We start from the raw sequence: 26,152 nt of genomic DNA, 5'->3' as shown, positions 1-26,152 counted from the left end.
AAACCAGAAAGTAAGTCTCCAAGGCTTGCACCACTAATGGAATTGAAAGGAGGGATGAAAAATGTTAGTATTATCTCTGGCTCAGGAAGTCCCAAAGCCATGATTCAGTAGAAGGTAGGAGAGTACACCAAGAAAGGATCATTACGTGCTTGACATTTTCTTATATGCTCCCCCAGGCTGCTGTCAGAAACAGGATACCCGGCTAGACAGATGTTTAGTCTGATCCTGTATGACTTTGTGATAGTCCTGTTCTTACTTTGTGATAGTAAGACATAAATGTGGATAGGAAGAAAGTTATGTGCAACTCGGGGATCACATGAAACTTTAAGTTGATGCAGGCATAACAGCCGACGGTGAGGGGATTCAAGCTGAGGGGTGTCAACTCTGGACAAATTCCGATCACTATGGACTTCACCCCTGGGAGAAGTTCATACTGTCCAAAATCCTTCTCATACACTTCAGGACTTGTCTTTAGGACATGGGGCACCTTTGTAGTCAAACCACTTCCCCTACCCTCCTCTGGTCCTTCAGTTAAGTATTTCATTCCTTCAAAAAAAAAAAGTTTCTTTCCTCTCTGTCTGTGAATTAATATCTGTCATCATGCTATTGCCAATGTGGACATTTTCTGCACCGCATTTTCTAGGTCTTTGCAAGAAAACACATCTTCCCAGAGCTAGCAGTCCTTCTCAAATGCAAGTCAAAACATATTTGAGAGCAAAACCAGATATGCTGAGATATTTTGCAATAGAATAACAATGTCACAATGTCAACCATAATTTCTAAGTTGTACATAGATGCCTCAAATCATCACAGTTCAAACACAGCTGGAACAATGGGTCAGGAAGGGTTTTATTTCCTACTTTATGTATAGACTACAGGGAAACGAGAAGCAACAGTCACAAGAAATTTTCTTTCACCACGGCCATCAGAAAGACTACCTTTTCTTGCTCCTAGCCATTTTAATTCATGCTCTTGTTACAGTCAGGCAGGCTTGCTAAAGAAACTATATATAGAAAATGTTATACAACAGTTGCAGCAAGTAGCCTATACAGCAGCTTATTTGCTGTGACAAATTGCACAGAGCGTGCCACACACCAATACTCCATATTCTCTTCTGGGTCACTGAATAGATTCTGGTTCAAATTCCAGACAAACTATTTCATATGCAAAGCCATTAAAGGACTAGAACTATTTTCTTTTGCTAGCTCAGACTAGCCTCTACTCTAGGAGCTAGGGTAGCCTGCAAGGCAATATGCAATACGGATGCAAAGCCCACTCAGACATTTCTCGGATGACTATCTAGCCACTATAATGTTATATAAAAGGGAGCTGCACCATCTTTCTCCCAGCGGTAGCAGCTGTCACTGCATTTTATGAGGAGATGAAGCTGTCCACGGATATTGTGTGCTCTGGGAACATTTACCAGATCAGCTCTCCCAGGTAATTCTGATCCCAGAACATCTGCTTCCTGGATCCCAGCCAAGCTTAAGGAGCAGGGCAACGAACTCTGCCAAAACAGGGCTGTTTTGGACCTCAGCTGCAACAGCATGCCAGGCACCATGGAACTGCAAAGTTGCTCATAGACCTTAGGTGTCTCCAGGGCTAGACTGCAGTTAAGGAGGCACTCTTACAGTCACAGTTTTGGACTTAAATAGCTTACTCTTCCAAATCTCATTTTAGGTAAAAAAGGGGGGGATTCAATTATCTATTTCTCTCAGCAGTATTGTTACACTGTACAAATTTATTCCTCAACTGATTGAGAAAATTACTTACTGGTTGTGTGCACCACAGCCTGATCCCTAAGATGAGTCTTCAGGACAGAAATGCTGTATAAATAATACATGAAATAGTTATAATGGAATGATTTTCACTATGGAGGTATTCATCTCACTTCATTTCAGCCATCTTTTGAAAACCAGTATTTTCTTAATTAATTATCTAGGGTCTCTTTCATAATGGGAGGGTGATTTGGTGACAGTACCAGCTTAAGCAGCAACTTCAACAAGGTCAGATCTGCCACTTAAAGAATAAAAATACTCATGAGCAAAGTTTAAAACAGATGGGACAACTGGCCAGAGAGCAATACTTTCTCTCTGTTCTGACAACAGATAAAGAAGCATAGACAACTAGCTTAAATTAGAGAGCAACGTCCATGTGTTTATGTTATGATAGTCAATGTCATCTTGTACCAGAAGAAACAGGACACATGCAGAAGGATTTATTTAAAATACAGTGATATAACATTTTTAGTTAGCATCTATAAACTTTCTCTGCTCTGCGATTCTTGCAGAGTTGAGACTTGCACAACAGGCCAGGTAACACCAGATAAGATTCACACTATACAACGAAAGAGAAGAAGAGAAGTTCTCAAAACAGCAACAAGAGTTGTTTAATCTACCTTACCCTACACTGTCCATCAGAGTAACACTAGTTCTTATCGCTAAGTAAAAATACATGTGTGTCTACATAAAGAGAGATACAGAGATGGATATTCTGTTAATTTAAAAGAAGGTTAAAGAGCTTTTATCAATCTTTATATATTAAGGAGTGTTTATCATTTCTATCACAACACCCATTCCAGTCATAACATTGTGCTCTTATGGAAGACACAATTAATCTGCTACCTCCTCAATTAATATTTCAGTGACTTTAGAATTATTTAAGACCCTTCCAGATCAATAGCCTCCCATGACTGAACCTGTGTTTCACCAGGAAAAACTTTACTGGGGGAAAAAAATGGTAATTTCTGTTAAACCTGTAATGCATATCAGTGACACTGAGCAGCAACTTTTTTGATGCTGACACCAGATGAGAAATCACTTTTTAATTAAATGGAAAAGTAGCATATATGTGAGGTAAGAGCCAGCTTCTGAATGTGGAAGTAGTACCACTTTCTCATTTTGCAGGGTTAGTCTGCCCTGCTTCCTCAAAAGAAGACACAGTGAAGGAAAATGTGACCTTGGAAAGATTTGCTATGTATGGCATACAAAAACTGTTATTTCCAAGACTCCGCAGCCCCTAAGTGTTTCAAAAACAGGCACAGAAGAATGAAAAACCAGACGAGTGACAATGATGGCATCAGCAAAATACCTTATGCCTCACTCAAGTATTTTATATTCAAGGCACAAGTTACAACTCACATATTTCATTAAATCTACCTAATTTATACCAGAATCTATTGCCTCTTTGTATTTCAAGGGAATAGAAATACATGAGATATTGTGGACAAAACTGATATTTCTTGTGGGAATAAAATCCAAACAGAAAAAAAGAGAGAGAGAGACTTAGGCTTAATCTTCCTTATTATTTGATAAAAAGCATTTTCTGAGTAAAGGTTCAAGTCATTTGTGGTTCTGATCACTCCAGTACACTGTTCCATACCTAAGAGTAGAAAATGTTTCAAATATTTAACAAATCAGGGCTAATTATATAGAATAATTGAATCCTTAATATAAAGCCTGAAAGACTTTATTCTTCTAACATTACTTGCTGCTGATGTGAATACCATGAGAAGAGATAAAGCTACAGACCTGTTAATACAAAGAAGACAGTAAAAAATTACTTTCAGTTTTGAGAAAAACACTAGGCTCTGGATATGTTAATTATTAAAGTTCAATTCCCTTTTTTTCCAAAAAAAAAAAGTTATTTTAATTACTGCTTTTTTATGCCAAGTGTCTGTTTTACTTAAGAGAAGAAATGACTTTCTATTTGAAGCAATGCCTACTAGAAATAAGAGTTACTCAAGGGCAGTGTTTTATTGATAAAGCCTTTTTCTTTATAATCATATGTCATAACATTTCACAGGATTCATGAGGTTCCTATTTTTTCAAAGGCAGAAACAACTGGAAGTTCTGATCTGGAGCTGACAAAAAAACCCAAAGCACTGTCTAGAGTTGGAGTCATTTTTGCATTTTAAACCCTAGATATAGTAAAAGACAAGGCTTCATAAAAGTAGGAAAGGTTACTTGTTACCGTAAGAGCTACCATTTTTAAACTGTTATGAGTATTTGCATATATTTACATGCACTGAAAGCACAGCCATTCAGAACAAACAAGGTTCATTATGAAGACAAACATGCAGAGTATGACTGAGTGACAATCTACACAATGGCTGATTTAAACTTCATCGGTCTCCTCCATTCACCGACCATTTTTCTGACGAGGAGGAACAGCTAAGGATGCCTTACATCTCTTTGGCCACTTTTTATTTTTGATAAACCCTGGGGCTGCCTCTGTTAAGGTGAGAGAATACACTAAGCAGTCTGTACAGTCTTTCAAAACTTCCGATAAGGTCTCTGACTTCTAACAGCCAACCTTAAACGAATCTCTCTCAAGTAGTGGAATAGGTAGGAAAACTGGTTTAGCAAAAAGACATACACAGTTCCCTTAAACAGTTCAACTTTAAGGCATGTCTGCATGCATTCCTACTGCCTGTGACAATAGTAACACTTCCTTTCAGCCTAATAGGTCCTGAGCCCCATCCTTTGTCTGCTGATTAACTGCTCTATTCATTGACCAGACCACTAATTGCATGCTCCTTATAGTTACCCTACATTACTGTAAGAATTAATGAGACACAATTACAGCTCCCAGAAATCTCAGGCCTAGCCAACTGCAAAGCACTCCAACTGAATAAGAACTCCCCAAGAATAAAGAGAAAAATTCAGTGCATTGTTCACAGGAAGCAGAATGTTTTTTGTTAAAAAATTGTATTTATTTGAAGCTGTTTCATAATTAGGCCCTGGAGAAAAAAAAAGGAGAGAATAGAGAAAGAACTTGGGAACCAGCATTCACTAAGAAATCACAGTGGATGCAAAGAGACGCGCAGACAGTTCAGATATGAAGAAAAAAAACATAAGGGATGGAGTGCATGAAAAATCAGTGCTATGAATACTACAAACATCTATAACCAATCAGCTGTTTAAAGAGAGCATGTCCCACTGTATGGGAACTACCACTAATGCAATCTTATATTTGACTAATACAGCTTCAATCTTGAACAATTTAAAATAAGCATATGGCATGCTTCTGCACTCATGTCTCTACTATGAGATGGAGGAAGAGGAATTTAATTTCCCACTCCCGGAATTTAATATGCATTAGAAGTCAGTGTCATTAGCCATGAAAGTCAAAAGGAAGGACAGAAAATGAGTTTTTTGAAAATCAGCCATATTGAAAAATGCACTCACATTTAATCTGTGTAATCAACAGCCACAGCTATTCAAAGTCTTAGTGACTACAATCACTACCTATTAGCCTGTAAGTAGTTCAAAAGCTATTATTCTCACTTGAACAATTTTCCAATGCACAAGAGGCAGCATTAAGTTAATGAAGTTAATATGCAAAGTCAATATTCTTCGTTATGAAGTCCATTAAGTTCTTCCATTGGTTCATCTTCAACATATTTTCACCATATAAATTTGATTTAAATTACATGTATAGTTTGACAAAGCCATTGGTACTTAAAATAGAGCTTGAAATGCAGCACTATACTTTATAGTCCCAGTAACCATTTTCCAGGGTACAATTTATAGCAGCCACTGAGATCCCAAACTAAGAATGTCATAGACTGGAACTGCTACATTCCAGAATCAACATCTTCAGACAGAGACAACATTTTTTGTACAACTCTACAGGGATTCTCAATAATTGCACCTAACTGCAGTAATAGTTTAAATTCATGGAAAATGGATGTTCTTCTGATACTATCGCTCACTGGTATCACAGCAGAACGCTTTCCTGCATGAAGCAGACAGTTACCACCATGTGGTGCTGAATCCCAAGCAGGAAACAAGGCACAAATATGGATCAGAGACCTTTGTGTTCAGTGTATAATAAGTCCAATATCCCTGTCATAGAACAGCAATCATTAACTCAGGAATCTTTTGTTAAATGGCCCCTGTGGCTGGACTGGTAACAGCAGGGATTGAATTTGCAATTTCTGTATCTCAAAATATCTCCCTTTTATGATTATGATCACATCCAATGCCATAGTTATATCTCTAGTCACCATCCTCAAGACTAGATTCATCTGTCAGGGAGACTGCAAGCCTACAAATTCATGCATTTCCAAAGTAAGTTTCTAGGACTTGAAGTGAAAATACCGATTTCTATTAACCTTGGCTGATTAATCAACCTCAGTGCAGGACCACAGAGCTTACCTATGCAGCTTTGGCTCTGGCAGTATTATTTGAAATGGCCTTTCTGCATCTCTTGAAAAAACTTCTGAGGAAAAAGGAAACCTTTGTCTCAAATAAAACATCACCTAGCTCGTTCAAGCTATTCCTGTTTCAAGCCCAAAAATAGAACAAGTCCAAATTCCTGCAGAGTGTGATGTGAAATTATTTCTGCTAGTGCAAATAACGTATTCTGGTATCTGGCCCAGCCTTCATCTCTGATGTTATGAAATACTGCGAACAAATACAAAATATACATACACTTGAGGCTAGCTGTAATTTCTAGTTAGGGTCTCTCTCTGCATAAGAGAAAAGGGAGTCCTTCCTGCAGACAAACACTAAGAGCCCACTTTTTAGGTCATCAATTCCAACTGAGGTAGAATATCTCAATGAAAGATAATTAGAGGCATACAGGAACTGCATTTTAAAAGACAAGGGAAGGTTTCAAGTCATAATCTGAGTTCACTCACACCATTTCTACTCTCCTGTTCCACTACCAATTTCTTTAAAACTACTTGTGATTTATGGTGCTGCATGTAGAATCAGCAAAGGACAATCCTGATCCATCAAGTGCTTCCACATGCTTATTTCTTCTGGAACTGATTCACCCAAGGAAGCTTCCACTTTTGTACTTCTCATCCTTTAGTTTGTGTGTTGCACATCACAAGCTTCACTGCTAGGGAGTTTCCTTCCTTCCTTTTCATTGTTATATCTGCATCCAGCCTCCTTTCTTCCTGCAAGTAGTTCAGTTAAACAATGGTTATGCCTATACTGTCTCCTAAGTGTGGCCCCAAAACTATCTTCAGGACTAGAACCACCAACAGGACAGGTGCTAAACATGAAAATTCATGCATTGCCAGGCATTATTCATGCAACTTGCAGCTGTAAGATAACCCTGTAGACAGAAGTTGAACAGGAGACAGAGATCACATACTATTCTTAGAGTTGATCTAGAGGTCGTTCTTCAAAGCGACATAAGCACAGGCTATGTATATATCACCTCTGCGTGCAGTGATAAACTTGCATATGAGTCCCTACAGGATGAGGCCTACAGCTGATTTACACTAGAAAGGTTAATACAGAAATTATACTAACAAGACTCCTCTTCCCAAGCAACTTATACCTATCCCTCAAGAGAAGTAAAATGTACAGGTAAAAGAACTTCTTACACAAAGAACCATGACACACAGCATCTGCACTAGGGTTTTTGCTGGCATAGCTATGTCAGCAAAAATTCATATCCCTCCCTGACAGGCCTCCTTGATAACACTTCTAAGTGTAAACCAGGTGTCAGTATTTCAGTTATGACAGAAAGACAGTTCTACACTAGTGATGAGCTGAATATGTAGCCTTTCATGACCTGGAAAAGCCCTTGCTTCCAAGGAGGTCAAATCCCATGATCATGTTTTCCACCAGCATAATCTCTCACGAGCACTCATTAATACAGTACTAATATGGTACTTCTATGTAAAAATGTGCTTTGATTTTTAGATTAGACTAAAAATAATTTTAAATCTACTAATCTCTGGACATTTCAGTTGGTTGCATTTGGCATTCAGAAAGATTTAGATGATTCTAAGAAGAGATTCTATAGATTGAGTTCCCAGATGCATCTGATCATGAAACAAGATGACCAAGTACAAACATCTTTCATTTGAATCAGCATCATTAGGTAGAAAGTTAACAATACTGGTTTGAGAGAGCAGCTAGATAGCTTTTAAATACAAAGTTCATAATTAAATACATAGACCTAGCATATGGTATTAGGCAACAACCCCACAGCTGAAGAGAAGATTGGAAGAAGCCATGCTGCCACAGGCAGAGTTGCAGAGTGTCCCTCAATGATCACCAACATTGTACCTGTTCCTAACCTAGTTTACCACATTCTCATCGTCTCCAGTTCAGTTGCTGTCTGATCCTATGAGATTATTTATGGAATATGTTTAGGCCTTGCACTGATATGGCAATAGATAAGACCCTTTGAAAGCACCCCTCACTGAGGTGGAGTGCAAGGGCCGTGGTCCACCTGGAGTGTTCCTCAGTACAAGCGATGATGCCCTGTGATAAAAATCAGCATGAATAAAAACCAAAGTGTTTCTAACTACTTACACGTGCAACACTCATGGTCATCGATTAGCCAAGCAGCATGAATCTCTGAGCTACAAGAAACAGTCAATCACATTAATTTCTTTAATTAATTAGTTCCTTTACTGAATATACAGAAAGAAAACAAGTTTCACAAGCAAAAAGCAGTCTGTGATATCTAAGCACTTAAATCACTACTGCAAACTGTATCCTACTCCTAAAATTCTTTCTTTTTTTACTATTTTAACATTTTTTATAATCCACTAAGATTACTCATAGCCAGAATTGTGGCAAAACTGGGATTGTATGAAAACTGTTCACATACCAATAGCTGAGAAAAACACTGGTATTAGTCCAGAAACCAATTTACTCTCATAAATCAGCTTTATTCTTGCAAACAACACTGAAGGGAAACAATTTTGCAATGAGGCAACAGCAACACAGAGCACATGCCCCCTTCCATCCTCACCTTATTCACTGCCCTTCCAACACTCACTCTTCCATCCGTTTAGCTGCACCATCCAAAAATCCTATCACCGTGGACACCAGTCCTTGACAGGGCGATTCCCTCTTTCCTATGTGGCCGCAGCATCATGTGCTCTTAGGCTTTCTCTGTCAAAGTCCCTAAGCCACACAGATGAGACAACGCTGTCATCCCACCCAGGGGCTGGAAACCACTCCCTGCATTCTGCTTCCCCTGGTATAACCTTACCCACCTTTTAAAAAAGGAGTGTGGTACAATACCAACTGCGTTGAAAGAATCAGGACCCCCCACCTCCACTCATTCACCCTTTCCCTACTCCTCCTAGGCCTAGAAGCTTTCTCTTTCCCCCACCGTCCCCCCTAGAGCAGCTACTGACACTTGCCTAGCTCATCATTTGGGCAGCAGCGGAAGCCCACATCTGTAGGTTATTTTCTTTCTTCCAGTCACTTTCGTCTACCAAGATGCAGGGCAAGGAATCCCTCTTGGCGACAACCACTGTGGTCCTGAGGAAAACTTGGTTCATGATCACACAAAAAAAGATGCACTGTGATTGAAGGATGGTAGGTTTTACAGAGCATTCTTTAACACTAGAGTCCTTGTTTATGTCTGTTTTCATTCCTTTCCACTTCTGCTACACTGTAAGGAAAATTGTACTCTGGAAGTTAAAAGTCTAGCATGGGAAAAAAACGTTATGCTTTCGTTGTGCACTTCAGTTACAGATAACCTGTGCGGTGAACTAAAGAACGGAGAAGTGAGATCATACACAGCCAGAGGAAAGATTGATTTATGCCCTGATATACTATTACTAGTTTCAGAAGAGCAACTGGCAGAGTCATTTCAGTGACAAAAGCATTAGACTGACATAAGGTTTTGCATTATTTAACTACCTGCGGCACGTACCCCTAGCCCTACCCTTTTTGTCAGTCAAACGAAGTAGAATTTGGCTAATATATAACTTGCATATTAGGCATACACTGGTCAAAAAACAGATTGAGTGGACAAAATAGTCAAATCACTGTCAATTTTGAGCCTTAATGATTCCTTTTATAGCATCTTTACAGGGCAGTTAGCTCTATTAATACCAAAGGTCTTATGTTTCATACATGCCAATGTGAGAGGGAAGCTAGTCACTGGAAATCAAGTGTGCTAGTGCCTTTATTAGGTACACAAAGTGCAAGAGTGGAAAGAACTGAAAAGGAACAGACAGTCCAGTGAAATACAGGATAAGACTAGGAAGAAACATATCCCAAAACAGAAGCATAATTAAGCATCCAAATTGCCAATTAACAGTAAATAGCCAACAAGTAACATGTATGGAAGAATGCAGGGATGTGTGGAGAATTAAGGGGCTATATTGCAACTAAGCTTTATTCATGGAGAATTCCAAGGTATTTAGGCTCCTAAATCCTATTTAGGAACTTAAACTCGCACTCAGTTCTACAGGAAATGAGCCACCTCCACACCTCTTCGGATTCGGGCTCAAGGATTGCTACCATAAGGCATCAGTGTACATGCCTCTCTGGTGCCTGTCTCGCTGTATTAGGCAACCAGAAGAATATTACGAAGAAACTCTTGATGCACTAGTGACTTGGAACAAAACTCCCACTCTACCATAAATACATTTAATGTCCTACACATAGGACCATTTAATGAGAGTCAGTAAAAGCATTAGAAGAGCAGTTATATTTTAGAAATGCAGAGTATGGGGGAAGGGAAGTTACAGGCAATTGCTTATCCTGAACCTACCTACAGGTTCAGAAATTTCCTCCATAAAGCTGCCAGCCTTTCTTCACACACAATTATCATGTACCATTAGTATTACTGTAGAACCTACAAGCTCAGGTCATGGATCAGTCCTACACAGATGCCTACGCATCTGATGAAAGTCATGCAACCCAAATATTAGCCGCAACACAATTTTTTAAAATTGTATTGGCTTACAGTAAATCTAATTACTATCATCCATTGTAGAATTATCATAAAAACATTCTTCATATTACAGTTGAACAGGCTTAGAAAGGAGAAATATGCATTGAACCACAAAGAGGAAAACAGATTGTTACAGTATTACATATACTCTAGGTAGGCAGGAGAAACACCTTCTTTCCATGCAGTGTTTTTTTTATATAGCTAGCTAGCTAAAACGTATTCCATGTAAATGGCTTATAAAAACTGAAGAAATGGGAACCCCTCCAGTAATTAAAATCTTGGAGAGCTGTTATAAACATGAGAATATGTTTGTATATCATTTATAACACATACTCCCCAGCAATAATTTACCCTTCCACTCAGAAACCTTGTGTACAGATACTTCACTGTTACCACACACAAAAATCAAAATAACTTAGGAGAAAGCAACAAAGGAAATTTGCATCTTTCAGGCAACCTGATACTAATATCTTCATAAGGTAAACTATATTTTCATGAAGATATTCTCAGCAATACATATGTTTATACTTTTTTTTCTTCACACTTGGATTTTATTTCATTTACGTCATGATCTACCTTGCAAGTTTAAGAAACGCATCATTTATTCATGACTTCTACTTTCTTTCAGACCCCCTCAGTTACACAGATGACCAAATTAAAGAAAAATCAAGTGGTTTGTCTGATAACAGCTAGTGTCAAAACAAACCATATACATTGTATTTCTGTTAGCTGAAGTCACAGTAAAAAAATCCCAACCCAAAAACCAGTGCTTGCTTTACTTTACCTTTTTCCAGAATAAACTTTCATAATTAAACTTTCCACTTTTCCAAGTAGCTGACTATATATTCCTGCACAGCAGGAGGTTTTCTCCACAGACATATTGACTTGGACAATAAACAAAGCAGAAATCCCTGACTGGAATTTACAGCTAAATTTAACCATGCATATTGTTAGTAAAATTTGCATATCTGTCTTCAAACATTAAGAAAAAATAAAAGTCGAAATTCAATGAATTTGGGCACTGCACTGCTTTGCAAGAAAAAAAGATTAGATTTAAGTTGTAATTTCCATACTTATTGAGGCTGTATGTCAAAGGAAATCTGTGCAAAAAAAATCTGGTGCTGCCTTGATGAGATTTGAAAGATGACAGCATACTAATGGTAAAGGACCTTCTCCTTAACAAAGATGGCTTAAACAGTACCTATAAAATACTAATGAAGGGCCACTGAATTCTCAAAAACATTTCCAGCATCTCTTATTTCTCTGTCCTTCAACCACAAAATGCATAGAAGCAGTTAACGTGTTTTGAAGAAATATCACCCACCTTTTCCCCTCAGTGTCGACTTTTCCCATGAAACATCAACAGATCAGTCAGCATTGGCTTCTTACAATTAAAGATGGCAGAAAGTTTCACAGATACTTTTTCATTGCTTTTTTGTCACAACACTGCGTCACCACTAACCGTCCAAAGCCATGAGCCATCAGTAGCAAATATTCACCTTCTCTTTTTTGATTTTTATGTCTCTTTTCCCAGCATCCTGGACACCTGGATGTCTTAGGAATTTGATTTAAAGGAATTAGGGTTTCTTCACCTGAGTCTGCCTATCCACAAAACTTAGACATTGGGATGCAGCTGTGCCAGCATAAAATGTTTTAGATCAGCAGAAATACTTACACACTGAAGAGAGAAAGTCATACTACTTTGAGGTACTCTTCCAGTATAAAAGTTGGATGTATTCCAGGGATTATACTGTTGGTTGGGTGGGGGTTTTTTTCATTATTATTATTGCTTTTTTTTAAACTGAAGCAGTGAATTTTTATCAGTAAAGCTCTCATTAAATTATGAGAAAATGCTCACACTACCACAGTGTGTACTTTATGGTTTTCCATACTTGCACTTGCTCTGGGCAGGATTTCAAGGGCACCTGTAACCTATGCTTTCTTTAGAGTTTGGCTACTCCTCAACTGGAGGATGGAGAAGGAATAAATGGCATTCTGGCAGAAGTGAAGAACTTGGTCATCACTTTAAGACATTACCTACAGTTGACTGTGCAGATAAGTGGCCCAGTCTTTCTTTTCTTAGGTTTCAGATAAAACAAACACAACCATTAACACCGAAACTACAAGATTTCTAACACCCCAGCGAGATGCACAGATCAGCTCACAACTCTCAGAGCACTTCTAGCATACCTTGTAGACTTGGGCAGGATCACACTCCTGAATTTTTCCTGCAAATACAACTGCAATTTTTTTCTTTTCTAATAAACAAGCCATGCTGTGAGAGAAGTGCACTACAACCACCACCTCTAGCATTCAGGCTGTGGCTATAAACAGCTTCACATCATCACAAGGTCTAACCGAGGTTGGTGAGGCTCTGTAAAATAGTATGGTTCCCTACAGAGAACCCCCTTGTGAGATGAAGGCGTGGCATCGTTACACCAGATTTTTTGCAAAATGTTGCATTCGGGTATTGTGCGACAGAGAGGGCTAAGGAAGTGGAGGAGTAATTTTATTCTGCATAAGTGCAATGAAAACTAGGTAAATAATCTCAGTGATATAGAGCATTTACCTGGAAGAGACCAACAAGCTATCTGCATTCTGGTCCAATCAGAGCAAACCAAAAAACGACAAGAAAATACGACTTCCAGTGAGGTAACCACGAGATGCTAAGAGCTCACTGGGATGTGTTCATGACATTGAAGTCAACGGGATTCAAGGCCCACAATTCTCCAAATACAAATTGCTGAGTAGGAAACCAAGGCAACAGGTAAACATCTCAGAATCAGGCACTGAAATTAATGAGTTAAAGATTAATTCACTCACAGACTGTGTGTACATGGTCACCTCATGGGGCCATCACCAGGAAGACAAGAGATCTTCTTAGAAGAACTGGCTCTACCTGAGGCTAATTAGCAGATATGCTGACTGTAAATAAAAGCAGGAGGTGGTAAACAGAAACGAATAGGAAGTTTGATGGGGCTCCCAACTGATGCTGTGTGTCAATAAATGTCAGTTGAAACTTATATGCTGCTTTTGTACTCTCTGAAAGAAATCATTATTATCACATTATTCTGTAACACAGTCTAACCTAATCTCCATGCGTTGTACTAGGGAAGATATTTTTGATCAACTCTACATTTATTAATTACAAAACCAAGCATCTTGAAGTTACTTTGTTTTACATACAGAATGAAGCAGCTTATTTAAAAGTGCAAATTATAATATTCAGCTTTACTACCCATAAAACTAACAACTATTTCTTATATCCCAATCCAAATTAGTGACCCTTGTAAAAACAGTTTGTCTGAAAAACACCAGTGAGATAGCACAAACAGCTGTATAAAACAGACAAAAGACTGATATACACAACGGCAATTAGGCTTTTTAAGCACAGAAACACTTTTTTAATTTACCCTCACCATTTCCTAAACCTGTAGAAGATATATCCCTTAACTCTCTGGGTTTTGGCATGAGATTCTTTATATGTATTTTACCATAGCATTTTCCTTCACTGAGTCTTTCACAAATTTTCTGCCAATAAAGGGTTACCCATAAGAAAAGCTGGAGATATTCATTGTCCATTCTCTGCCCCCCACCCCCAAAAGTCCCACTGCAAGTTGGATTTTGTTTGTTGTTTCCTAATCCCCTCTCCCATTTAAAGACCTGATTTGACAAACCTTTTCTCAAGCAAGCAGACACTTTAAAGTAACCAGGATCACTGACAGGAGGATAGACTATTTTGCATGAGAAAGTTTTGCAGGATGTAATCTTCTCTTTTCCTTGAAGTTTAAGTAGTTACTACCTACTACTTAAATGAAAGAAATTTAATAGTCTCAGTCCAATTACTTGTGAACACATGTTTATTTTGCACCCAATTACTTCCCACAATTCTTCCAGTTTCAAAAGAGTGGACAGATTTGGCAACTCTACTTGCTTCTCACTTCTTGACACTATCATTAAGATTCAGATTAAGGCATACAAATGATGTGAGAGAGGCTGCACTATTCTTGCTATTCTTGACACACTTTAGAGACAGGATTATAATCTCTTCTTTCACTTCACAAAATTTTAAAATTCATTTTAAAAGAATTTACATATTTTCACTGCATTTTTAGGAAAACATAGACATAATTTTTTTTGCTACTTTTTCCAACTCATGAATTCTAATGTACTAAAATTTCTTCCTTATACAATGATTACTTGAAGTAAAGTTAATTGACTGTGTAGCACTATGCTTCAAAAAGTATTTGGATTCCACACATGAACAGCTGGAAAATGGTACCATAGGAGCTCACTCTTATACTTCAATATTGTGCTTTCCTTTCTCTATCCTCTTTCCCGCCATTTTGGTACTAGAATGATGAATCTCTTCCTCAAGAATACTCAAACTATTTCTTCCTTTCAAACATTGTCTGGCTATTATCTTTTCTTGCAAATATTTATTTAAAATAATTCTAAAATAATAACAGGGAAGAGGGAAATTACTGGTCATCTACTGACAATGTACTATAATCAAATTCTGCTGACAGAAATTTGAAGGAAAAATTTATACCTTGTCAGGAAAAGAAATAAAAGAGACCCCATCTATTTTCGTCAATATAACTACCAGGTAAACTTAAGTACACAGGAGTATAACTAGATATATCTACTTTCAGGTAATCATAAAACTTCTGAAGAGTTTATTAAAAATATAGAAAAAAATTAGCTGCTGTCTTACAAAACTAAGCATAGGCTCATATACAGATTTGATCGTTAATGCCTGTGAAGCATAGTATTGCTTAGCAGCCATGAAGCGATCTAAATTAAATTGCCATGAAAACAAAGTTAAAAATATCTGGAAAGATATTTCTGTAAGAGTGCTAAGATGCAAACAAGCAATAAAGAATAACAATCAACTTTTGCTTAAGAAACACCACATGTTGCCAGTTGCTGATAGATTCTGGCTGCAAACTGCATTCTGACACTGAACTAATGACAGAACATAACACGTACTAAAACTAATGTAAGTCATATTAACAATTTTCCTCCCTGAATTTCAATATTCACTTTGTTTTCTCTTCTTGTCTTAATACAAAGTCCAGTGAATTCTACAGGAGTCTTACACTAATGTTCTACCCACCAACTTTGGAAGAACACTCAAAAAGGCTCACAGTTGTACTTAAGACAGTTGTAGCAAATTCTTACTGCTACAAGAAGAAATGAAAGAGAAATGGAAGCTGCAAAAGCAAAAAAAAAAAAAAAAAAAAAATCAACAGAAAGCTTGAGACTCCAGAATCACAACCTATTCAGATGAAATTCTCTATCCCCATGCTCATATCTTTTGTGATTGGCTTACACTTTTCTTGGAGGAAGGAATTTCATTTGCTGAATTCCAGATTGCCAAAGCCCACATTTACTCATTTATCAGTGTACTTTTCCTTACCCAATGATGGCTATGCCAAATCAGATCAAAGGTCCGTTTAGCTCAGTATCCTGCTTCCAAAAGCAGCCACAAGTCAGAGCCAAGAGAAGACAGCATCAGCAAAGAAATCAAATACAGCATTTTCCCAGAATAACTCCCCAGCCTTCAACTAGATTCGACTCAGGAATTCCTGAGACTGATGTGATTTATCTGTTTAGCTTGCCCAATGGGTCTTCTCTTTCAAGCACTTAGCCCATTACCCCTTAAACTCACGTATACTGTTTGCATCCACAACATCCCAAAGCAAGGCTACCTTGGGCAAAGAACTAAGAACCGTATCACAGCGATGCTATGTTTTGTGCACATTCAGTGTTCAGTGGATACAGCTACTCACATTTGCTTATTAAAACCAAGCCAAAATAAAAAAGCAAGATTGACACTCCCCTTGAAAGAAACTTTGAGTTTGCACATATCCCAGCAAGTTGAGTCCAGTGGGAACTAGCATTCTGAGCGCAGTACAATGCTGCAATAGCAAGAATTATAACAAGGTTGCATATAGCTGGAAGAGCAGGCAGATGTCATGAGTGAAAAAACAGACACCCTAACAAAAGCAGCAAAAAACCTCTGTGAGCCTCCCTCAGTCCAACAACTGAATTTTGATCCAAGAAGGTTAAATACAGGGCTGCTTGAAAATTTTCCACTGCATCCATTTTTGATGGGAAACAAGGCTTTCAGCTAAACACCTTTTGGTTGGATTTTTTTTTTTGGCATGTCTAAGTATGTACTTCTGCAAATATACTTTTCTTACCAAAAAGCCAAACTTACAAACCAAAATATTTTGATTGAAAACAAAAAATGTTATTAAGAAATGCTAGTGAAGCATCTCATTAAATCTGTGGCTTACCTGCTTTATGTGGCAGATCTCCTCTATCAACTAAACTTACCATTTAAATGACAACTCCGGTAATAGATCACTTTGAGGGATTCCCTACTTTCAGCACTCCCTTCAAAGAGGAAAGATGATGGCATAATGTCAAAGGTGGTAGGCAGCCTCAGCCTTGCAGAACAGGACCAGTAGGCATCCAGATGATAATGTCAGACGAGGACTACAGTAACATTTTTCAAATCAAGAAGTTTTAGTTTTCAGACAAAGCCTTCCAATCCTCTGAATTCTGTCAAAGCATGTAGTTTTTCCTGGAAAATTAAGACAAAAATGAAAAAAGCTTTGTATTTTTTAACCAAAAATTCATGCAGGAAATTTCATGGGTCAAGCAAGGTCTTATTCATTAACCTGCAGATTCAAACCTAGCACCTGGATCCATCCATACACAAATCAGAAAAACTTTAAAAACAGTAAAATGTTTCAAATTTTCCATAGCAGGACTGTTAGCAGGACTGTTCAAAAGCCAAGGAGCTAAAACCAAACAAAAACAATAAGGGCTCATTAGATGGGATAACTTAGTGAATGAGCCCTAAGTTATAAAAGACCAACCAGCCTAACATACAAAAGCAAAAGCAAAGGATGAAGATAAGATTCAAACAATGGCTACACTTACTAGGTAAGAAATCCGTAATACAAAAAATTTGTATAGCAAAATTGGCAAAGTGGCAAGAAAATGAGATGTTCCATTTATTATTCCCTTTCAGGGCTTCAAATTCAGTGAATTAACCAGAAGGAATAGATTTGATAAGGCTAATGCAATAAAAAGTCAGAGTAACAGCTATCCCATTAGGGCCATTATCATCCCTTTTCTTGGAACCCCACAATCCACTGGAATAACTGAAAGCCTCTCATCCAGAAACAGGCCCCGACCAGACCAAGACAGAGAAGCACCCAACTAATACTACCAGGGAGAATGTTAGAACTAAATTTCTAACATCCATCTCTTCCCTTGTGGCTGATTCCTGCCATACAATTGCGTCCCCCCCACCCCGAAGGCAAAATAAATGTGTAATAAATAAATGTAAAAGAAATAAAAGACAAGAAATCAATCAAGACTGCATCTTTTGTAACACTGTTGTGAGCCCACAAAAGACAACTGCAAAAAATCTCATACCAGTGGGATACTATTTTCTTTTTCTCCACCACACACACAGGGGACTATTGCTGCCATCATTAGCACCGACTAAGAACCAAGAAAATTCAAAGGAACTGGCAAAGGAATATCCTTATTAAAAACTCAGTGGGTAAAACGAAAGGAAGGACATTTTGCTATTACAGTGAAATTCCTCTCAACACTTTGCTTTTCAATCACACCATTCTTTTACTAAAATAAAAATAGAGAAAGGTTTTTAAGAGCGAGTTTCTGCTGAGACTAGGCACCTGAGAGTTTCCTGTAAGCCGTTCCAAACACTGCCTAATGCTGATTCCCTGCACAGAGTTAACATCTTTGACTGTCTAATGTTATAAAGTGAAAAGTGCTAACATGACTTGTCATTCTCAAGGCCAATTTGTTCATCAAAATTAGCACAAGCCCAAGCCTGCTGTCCTTATTCGTATTTGGAATCACCAGCCACTTATGTGTTGTCCCAGCAAAATTAGCACAGTTGAAGGATTAGTCAGGATCTAACCCCAGAGATAAAAAATTTGTTTAGAGTAAGTGAAATACAAAGAATAAATATTCAAAATGAGTGATGAAAGATATGTTTGTTATTCCCATTTTAACTCCAGGGCAATGAGTAATTTCAGTAAGAATTTCTCAGTGTGATTTTTATCGTTCAGTATTTTAAAAATTACTACTGTGCATCCTCCATCAAAAGTTGGGATTGGAAACAGTGAAACTTAAAAAATGTGCACTTCAAACACGTATGTAAAACGTTATTCCCTTAAATTATGCTATTACTGATTTACAAGTAAGTAAGTCTGCAAAAAGCAGTGTCAGAATTTATGAACAACTTTGTATTGTTCAAGGATTTAATGACACACGTTCCTCTTCAAATCACAAAGTTTCACTTTCTCGTATCTGAGTTTTATCATTATGCATGCCTTTCAATGCAGAGAGTAATTTTTCCTTCAGTTCACTTCTTACTCATAAGTGCATCACCTCATTAATTTCTCATTTAATTTACAGCATGTGAGAGGGCATACATGTAAGCTAATGTCTCCATATAGTTTATGCAGAAGTCAGTAAATCAAAGTGGACTACACTACCTAATCTTGTCCCCACATCAACTCAGATAGCCCAGGCTAGCCTACTGCTGATGGGGCATCCTTAGCTCAAAGCCTTTCATATCTACTTCTTTCACCTCTACTTCCACCGGGCTGGATCAGCTAGTAGAGAGCTGCGCACAGGCTGGGCTAGATTTCTTGCCAGGAGTCCCATGGCACCTTGCAGCGTGGCAACCGAGCCACGCCGACTCTGATTTACAGTATATGAGAGAGAACCCTGCACTCCCCAGTTTCTCTGTTGTGGTTCTTCCTTATACCCTGTCAGCATCGATACTCAGAGCTGGTAAGAGTTACTTGTGCTATTACCCTGTCCGCTATCACCTAACTCAAATATAGATGTCACGAAGTTAAGTAGGTCAAGTTAATAGACAGAGCCCCCTTAACTCCTCCAGTAGATCTGACATCAAAGACCAGATACATGCGTGCCATACCATCTTAAGGCCAGATTGTAATTTTTATTTGGAAGCTGCCCACCCCCGATGGCTGCGGCTCAGTCAGGTAAGCCAGGTGGCAATGCAGTAGCAGTGGATATTTACCAGAAGCTTTGCAGGGGTTTATACCCAAGTTGTTAAAACTGGGGTCTCCAAAACTGAAGACTGACCAAATGGACATCCCAACCCATGCTGGAAGTAACGATGGTGCATGTGCCATTTGAGCATGTATAAGCATTAACGACATTTTGATGGAGCATGGGGAGAGAATCACAAATATGACCACAGAAGTCACTGGCATGCTGGAGGTCTGGACACGCTTTGACTTTTAGGAGAGAGTGGTGCATGTGTAAGCTCTCATATTATCCCCAGAGACCAAACCTCTCCTTGCCAGCCTGGATCCACATAACCTTCCCGAGATTCAAAGAGCGCACTTACATACTAATATTCTAGCAGTTGCCAGAAAGTAAATTAATGGTTACCCGGGCAATCAGAGGAAGACAACACTACTCACTATGTCCATACATACGTAATACAGTTAGCAATTTAACTGCATGACATTTGTATTATTCTCCAAATACGGTGACAATGAATCAATGGACTGTTTAACTCAGGCCAATTTGTCTTCAAAAGTCACATGTTTTATCATGTGTGAAACATCACACCATGAGGTGTTACAATCTGTACCACAGGTAGATTATAAATAAAGCTTGCTAAATAATGGGCAAAAACTAAAAAGTAATATTAAGGAAAATGAAAAAGATTGCCCTCAAGAACACATTTTCTTTCATAATCCTTATAATCCGTATTTTCTTGCATTCCTTCTTCCTGCATTGTTTCACTAATGAGAAATGAAGCAATATATATGATTACACTGAGTGAGCCGATATATTGCATCCCAATCATCAACTGCATAGTGTGGGAGAATAAAGGTAAGCCCTTCCATACACGTTGATCTTATGTTGCCCTCATGCTAAACTGCTGTTCCCACTGACTTCTTACGCTCATTCTGCTGCTCGTGCTGCTTCTCTAGCGAAGCCTACACATCCAAAGCAGCCTCGGGAAGAAGTCTAATCATAGCCTGCTCCTACATTCAGCAGAAAATCCTCCAGCCACATTCAGTGCCACAACCTGCAGCTTCACTGTTGGAGCAATCCTCAGAACACAGCACCGATCAATTACTTTGTCATCCTCCTTTATGGTAAAGGGACACCAAAGTACTCCTCCAGCAGTTTCTCCTCCTTCTCTGCCACCTGCTCACTGCACTCCAGAAGTAGCTACTGCAGCAGATTGTATTCAGCCTATTTTCTTTTTGCCTAAAGGCGCTCTCACGTCTCGCTGATCAACAGTAGCATCATGGTACTGTGCCCATCCACGATCAGATCTGACAACCCTGAAAAGATGTAATCATGAATCACAATAAAATACAGGCTGCCTCAGAAGATGTGTCAATACCATTTAATTTTTTTGTGAAAGGAAAAATGTCTATCAAAATATAAGATATATATGCACGCTGCACTCTCCCATCCCTATTTCTTTGCACGTTTCACAGTGCTGGACTTTTACTCATAATTTCTGCTTTGCAGACTTGCAGAAGTACAAATCAATGAGTTCCTTCCCATACTTGGACTGCCCATCACGTTGCTCAGTTCTGGACTATATGTGCTATGCAAGAGAAAAGGACGGATTGGAAAAAAACAGTTTCCCTTACTTTTAACTGGTACTTTTTAGGGAAAAGCTGAACACAGTAAGATGCCACAACTCCACCTTACGCTGTCCACTAACTTGCCTGTAAAAATACTCTTTCTTCCTGCTCCCATTTACCCTGTCCTCAAAAAGTTCCAGTTTCTAGTTCCATGGTGTTGTTCAATGTATTGGCCATGCAAAATCCCCCATGTCTTGTAGCTAACCAGCATTTGCGTAGACAGTCTCTGGATAAAGCTCTGTGGCCTGCGATAGGAAGGACATCAGCCTAGACAGCCCCTTCTGGGTTTAATCCTTGAAATTACTGTCTTCAGTCAAGGCTTCATTCTAACAAGATTATTTGAACAATTTCCATGGACTGAGTTCTTCTTTTCAAACATTTTTATAAAAGCACCATTCATCGACCTATCCAACGCAGACAATGCCACACTAAAATTTACTGGAGAACATTAGGTAGGAATTAAAAAGCAATTTTTCAATCTTATAAACTAAACACCTGTATTTTTAAATAAACAAAATACCGTTTTAAATCCTAGATTTTATGTGGTATTTTTCTTTCCAGAAAAAAAAAAACCATCAAGAGCCAATTTACTAATCTTGAACTAAAATGCCCTGTAGTTACCATTACCTGCTTTGGTGTGATCCATATAATCCCAACTGCAAAGCCTTAGATGCACACAAAAATCAAGCTCATGTTAGAGGGGCCAGTGACAAACCTAAATGTTTGAATAAAAGAGGCATGAATACCTGTGGCAACAAGACTTGTAGAAGTGTCATCTACTTGTCAAATCTATAGGTTTGCAAAAGGTTGTAGTATCTGTAACATTCTTGCCGGCTTTATATTTCTGCATGATTTGATTTTGAAATCCCTGCAAAAAGTGCTCTAGCGTAATCTGTATTGCTATAGCAAAGCTCAGCTCTTCAGAAGAAGCAGCTGCTGTATTTTCTGGAATAAACACACAAACCATTTTAGAGACTTGACCCTTGATTCCTTCATCTCAGTACTTCTACTGACTTCAGGGAAGTCTCAGTATATGAAGAACACACAATGGGCTGTGATTCCACAGCCTTGAGCTATGCAGGCTGCTTTTCAGTCACATAAAGTCAAGCAGCCTCCCCACAGCTGTGCTGTTTTTATATACCTGAAAGACAATTTCAAAAATTATCATGGTCTTACTAGGGAATTTGGATATGCAGTCATTACTAAATTGCCATAAAGTACCGTATTACCAATTTTGTCATTACTGAACAGCTTCAAGACACACAGTATCTTTGTGCTGCATCTCTTCTCACGCTGTAAGAAAACAAGAGCACATGAACGACACTAAAAATGAAGCCAAGTGTACTGCTGAGAAACTTAGTATTCTCTTATTTCTAGGAGAGTTATAGTGTAATTCTAAACTGTAGCATTCAGCATGTCTCCTGAGTTTCCTTGCTGAAATACTGCAATGGAAATTTTACAGCATCTGTGTTGCTTTTGGAAGCCATCACCTCACATCTGCTGTCTCTGTAGTGTAGAGCTTAAGTTCAGCGAAAAAAGGTACTTTGTAATAGGCAATAGGAATCCTGACGGGGCGGTAATTTACAGACTCACCCAGCTCTCCTGACTAGACCCACTCGTTTTTGCATTCTGTAGAGATTTTTAAATAAGGTACTCTTCAAGCAGCCAACAGCGTAACAGTCACTTCTTAAAATGGAGCATCACATCCAGGACTGGAAAGAGACTTTTTAAACCTCTGTCACTCACGGAGATCTCGGCCCGATGACGGGTTTTTCATTCCATTTTCTTCACCGGACATCGTTCAATCTCCTAACACTTTTCAGTAGGGTATTAACTACATTAGCACTAAAATGACCATCTGCTACTTCTGGAAAAGTTCTGGTTTTGACCAGAAATAGTAATATGTATGTAGTAGGGGAACGGATTTCACAGCCCGGGACATGAAACACGGAGGAGCACGGCCACGTCCTCCAAGCACTTCTCTGTCGAGCCTTCCCTCAGGTGGGCGCTGGGGCCGAGAGAGGGGTTTTGCAGATCACCGCAATGATTACAACACTAAACGTGTTTATTGCCCCATTATTGCCCATTTCCTCCTAACGGGGTAATCCGCGTGTTCATTTAAATAGAGAGACAGGCAGGAGCGGAGAGGATCCTGTTAGCACAGCCAACAAACTTGGGATCGCTTTTTTGCTTTGCCTCGTGCGTTTAATTTCCTCCCGCCGCCCGCGCCGCCGCTCCCGCACCGCCCCCCGGGGCGGGCTCGCTCCCCGACCCCCCCGACCCGGCTCCGCTTCTCCCGGTTTGAAACCTGGCGAATCACAGAATTTCACGCCGCCAAAAGACAAACCCCGCCGCGCCGCCGGCTCCCCGAGCGGCGTGTTCCCGAGATTACAGTCATTACAGCCCCAGCGTGAGCTCCGCACAAGCGCGAAGCGCAACAGCGCGTCAATTAACAAACAAACGCCCCGTCCCGGGAGGACGACAACCCCCCGGGACGGCCCCGCCGCGCACCGAACCCGCGCCCCCCGCCGCTCCCCTTAAGGTGGTCCGGCCACGGAGGGGCCGCCGAAACTCCCTCCTCCTCTCCCCCCTTCCCCGGAGCGGGCGGGGGAAAGCAGCGAATCCCCTCAGGGCCGCCCCACGGCCGCCGGGAGCGGAGGGCGGCGGGCAGCGGCCTCCCCCTCCCGCGGTGCGGCGGGCCAGGGGGCGGCCCGCGGCTTTGCGCGGCGGCGCCTGCGCGGGGAGCGAAGCGCGCGCGTGGCGCCTCAGCCCCCTCCGGCCCTCACGGTTGCCCGCGCCGCGGCGCGGCCCCACCGCCGGCAGCGGCGGATCCCCGCGGGCGGCCGGCGGGAGCCACCGCGCTGCGCCCCAAGCGGGGAGGCGCACCGGCTTCTCTGCCGCGCCGCGGGCCGGCGTTGCTCCCTCAGAAGCCGGCCCGGGCGGGTCACGCAGTCCTCGGCGGCTGCACGCGGCTCCTCAGCGAGTCGCCGCCCCCGCCGCCGGGCTGACGCGAAAGCTCGGCGAGCCGCGGCCCAGCTACAACCGGCCTCCCGGAGCGCCGGCTGGGCCGCACGTCACTCGCCAGGGCGGGCCGCGGCGCGGGCTGCGTGCGCGCCCACCGCAGGCCGCCGAGCTGGACCTCGGTCCCTCCCCGGCTGGAGGGGCACCAGCTTGAACCGACCGGCCGCGCACACCTGCGGCGGGAGCTGCCCTGCCGGTGGCCGCGCCGGCCCCCGCGGGGAAGCGTTCACCTGCCGGGGCGCGGGGCTGCCCCCCGCAATCCCACGGGGAACTTCAGCCGCCGGCCGCTCCCTGGTGTCCGCACGCCGCTGGTGTGGATGCGCGCCCGCACGCGCGTATGCACGTACTCGCTCACTGAGCTGCTCTGCCGGGCAAGCGCGCTCTTACTCGCAGCTGTCTGCGCTTCAGGAATCCCGGTTTTGCTATCTGCTTCCTCCCTGCTGTTCAGCCTCAGCCGTGACCCCTACTAGGAGAACGCCAATACCGCATTTCAGGCTGTGCGTTGCACGCGCGTGTACCGACAGCTGTGCAGTGGGTGACCCTGGAGACGCGGGAAGCCCGAAGCGGCGAGGCCCGGTGTCGGCCAAGGCACCGCTCGGTGCCACCGGGTCCCCAACTTCCCCGCGCTCCCACCTCCTTCACTAACACGTGCAACAGCCGGTCCAAACTCGGCCTTAGCATCGCGCTGCAAGACTCCCAGCACTCGCTGGGAGACGACGAGCGTTTGCAACGCTCAAACCGGCGCAGGCTGAAAACTCCCGCGGATACCAAAGATTTGATAGAAAACCGCTGCCGAGGAGGCTCCCGGCAGCTGCTGAACTGCCGCTGCTCCTGGAGTGAACCTGACTTGAGCGGGAACCCTTGCAAGGGGAAAGAAGCACCCTGCAGCAGCCCGGGCCGGTGCTTGCCTGCCGCAGCCCGCGCACCCGACAGGGAGCGTTTCACGGTGCAGAAACGCACCTTTCCGTACGGACAGGAGCCCGCACAACGCAGAAAAAAACCACGGCCACGTCCCCCGCGGCTGAGGAGGACCGAGGAGCGCCCGCCGGGCCGCAGTCGGGGCGCCGGCTCCACCTTAAGGAGGGCTGGGGCTGGCCCCCCCGCCCCCCGCCCGGGCCTGACTGATAGGCGGCCGAGGCGATGGAGGCGGGACCTGGCGGCGCGCGCTATAAATATTCATGAGAGCGCGGCGGCCGGAGCGGCGCTGCCGGGGCCGGAGATCGAGAAGTTGCGCGGAGGCGCTGCCGCGCTCGCCCCGCGGCTCAGGTGGCGCGATCGCGGCCAGGGGCGCCCGGCGGCCGGCTCGCCCCGGCGGCGGAGGAGGAGGCGGCGGAGAGCGAGGACCGGCCGGCTGGCGGTCGCTCGCAGAGCCGGGCGCTCGGGCGGGCGGCAGGAGGAGCCGTTCCGGCCGCCCCAGCACCGGCCCCGCCGCTGCCCGCCCGCTCGGGGCGGTGGGAGCCCGGCGCCGCGGGGCGCACCGCCTGGTCCCCGGGACGCCTCAGCCATCTTGACCGCGCCGCGCGGGGGCTGACGGCGAAACTTCTCTGCCGCCGCCGCTCCGTGCCCGGCCGGCGCTGGAGCAGCGGCGACCCCCCCTGCGCAGCCAGCCCCGCGAGGAGCGATGCGACGGCGGCTGAGGGGCCTTCCTTGAGCGGACCCCCCTCCTCCGGCGCCGCGCGGGGGCTCGCCGGCGGCTCCCCCTCACCGGCTGCCCGCGGGGCCGCCTCCCTGTCGGGCGACGGAGCCCCGCG

At 42.2% G+C, this 26,152-nt stretch overlaps 1 long non-coding RNA gene across 1 annotated transcript in view; it reads right to left on the bottom strand.

Annotated features, from left to right (window-relative positions):
- Positions 1–24,687, bottom strand: part of LOC143157182 (uncharacterized) — a 322,941-nt gene extending 298,254 nt beyond the window's left edge. Inside the window, exons 1-2 of the long non-coding RNA XR_012994740.1 lie at positions 24,632–24,687; positions 17,020–17,269 (exon numbers count right to left, since the gene is read on the bottom strand). This is a non-coding gene — a long non-coding RNA (uncharacterized LOC143157182). The remainder of the gene's footprint in view (positions 1–17,019; positions 17,270–24,631) is intronic.
- Between the last annotated feature and the right edge of the window lie 1,465 nt (positions 24,688–26,152).

The sequence above is a fragment of the Aptenodytes patagonicus genome, chromosome 2 (assembly GCF_965638725.1).
Source record: "Aptenodytes patagonicus chromosome 2, bAptPat1.pri.cur, whole genome shotgun sequence".
NCBI lineage: Eukaryota > Metazoa > Chordata > Aves > Sphenisciformes > Spheniscidae > Aptenodytes > Aptenodytes patagonicus.
Note: the sequence above shows the minus strand (reverse complement) of the source record. Positions and strands in the feature narration are given on the sequence as shown.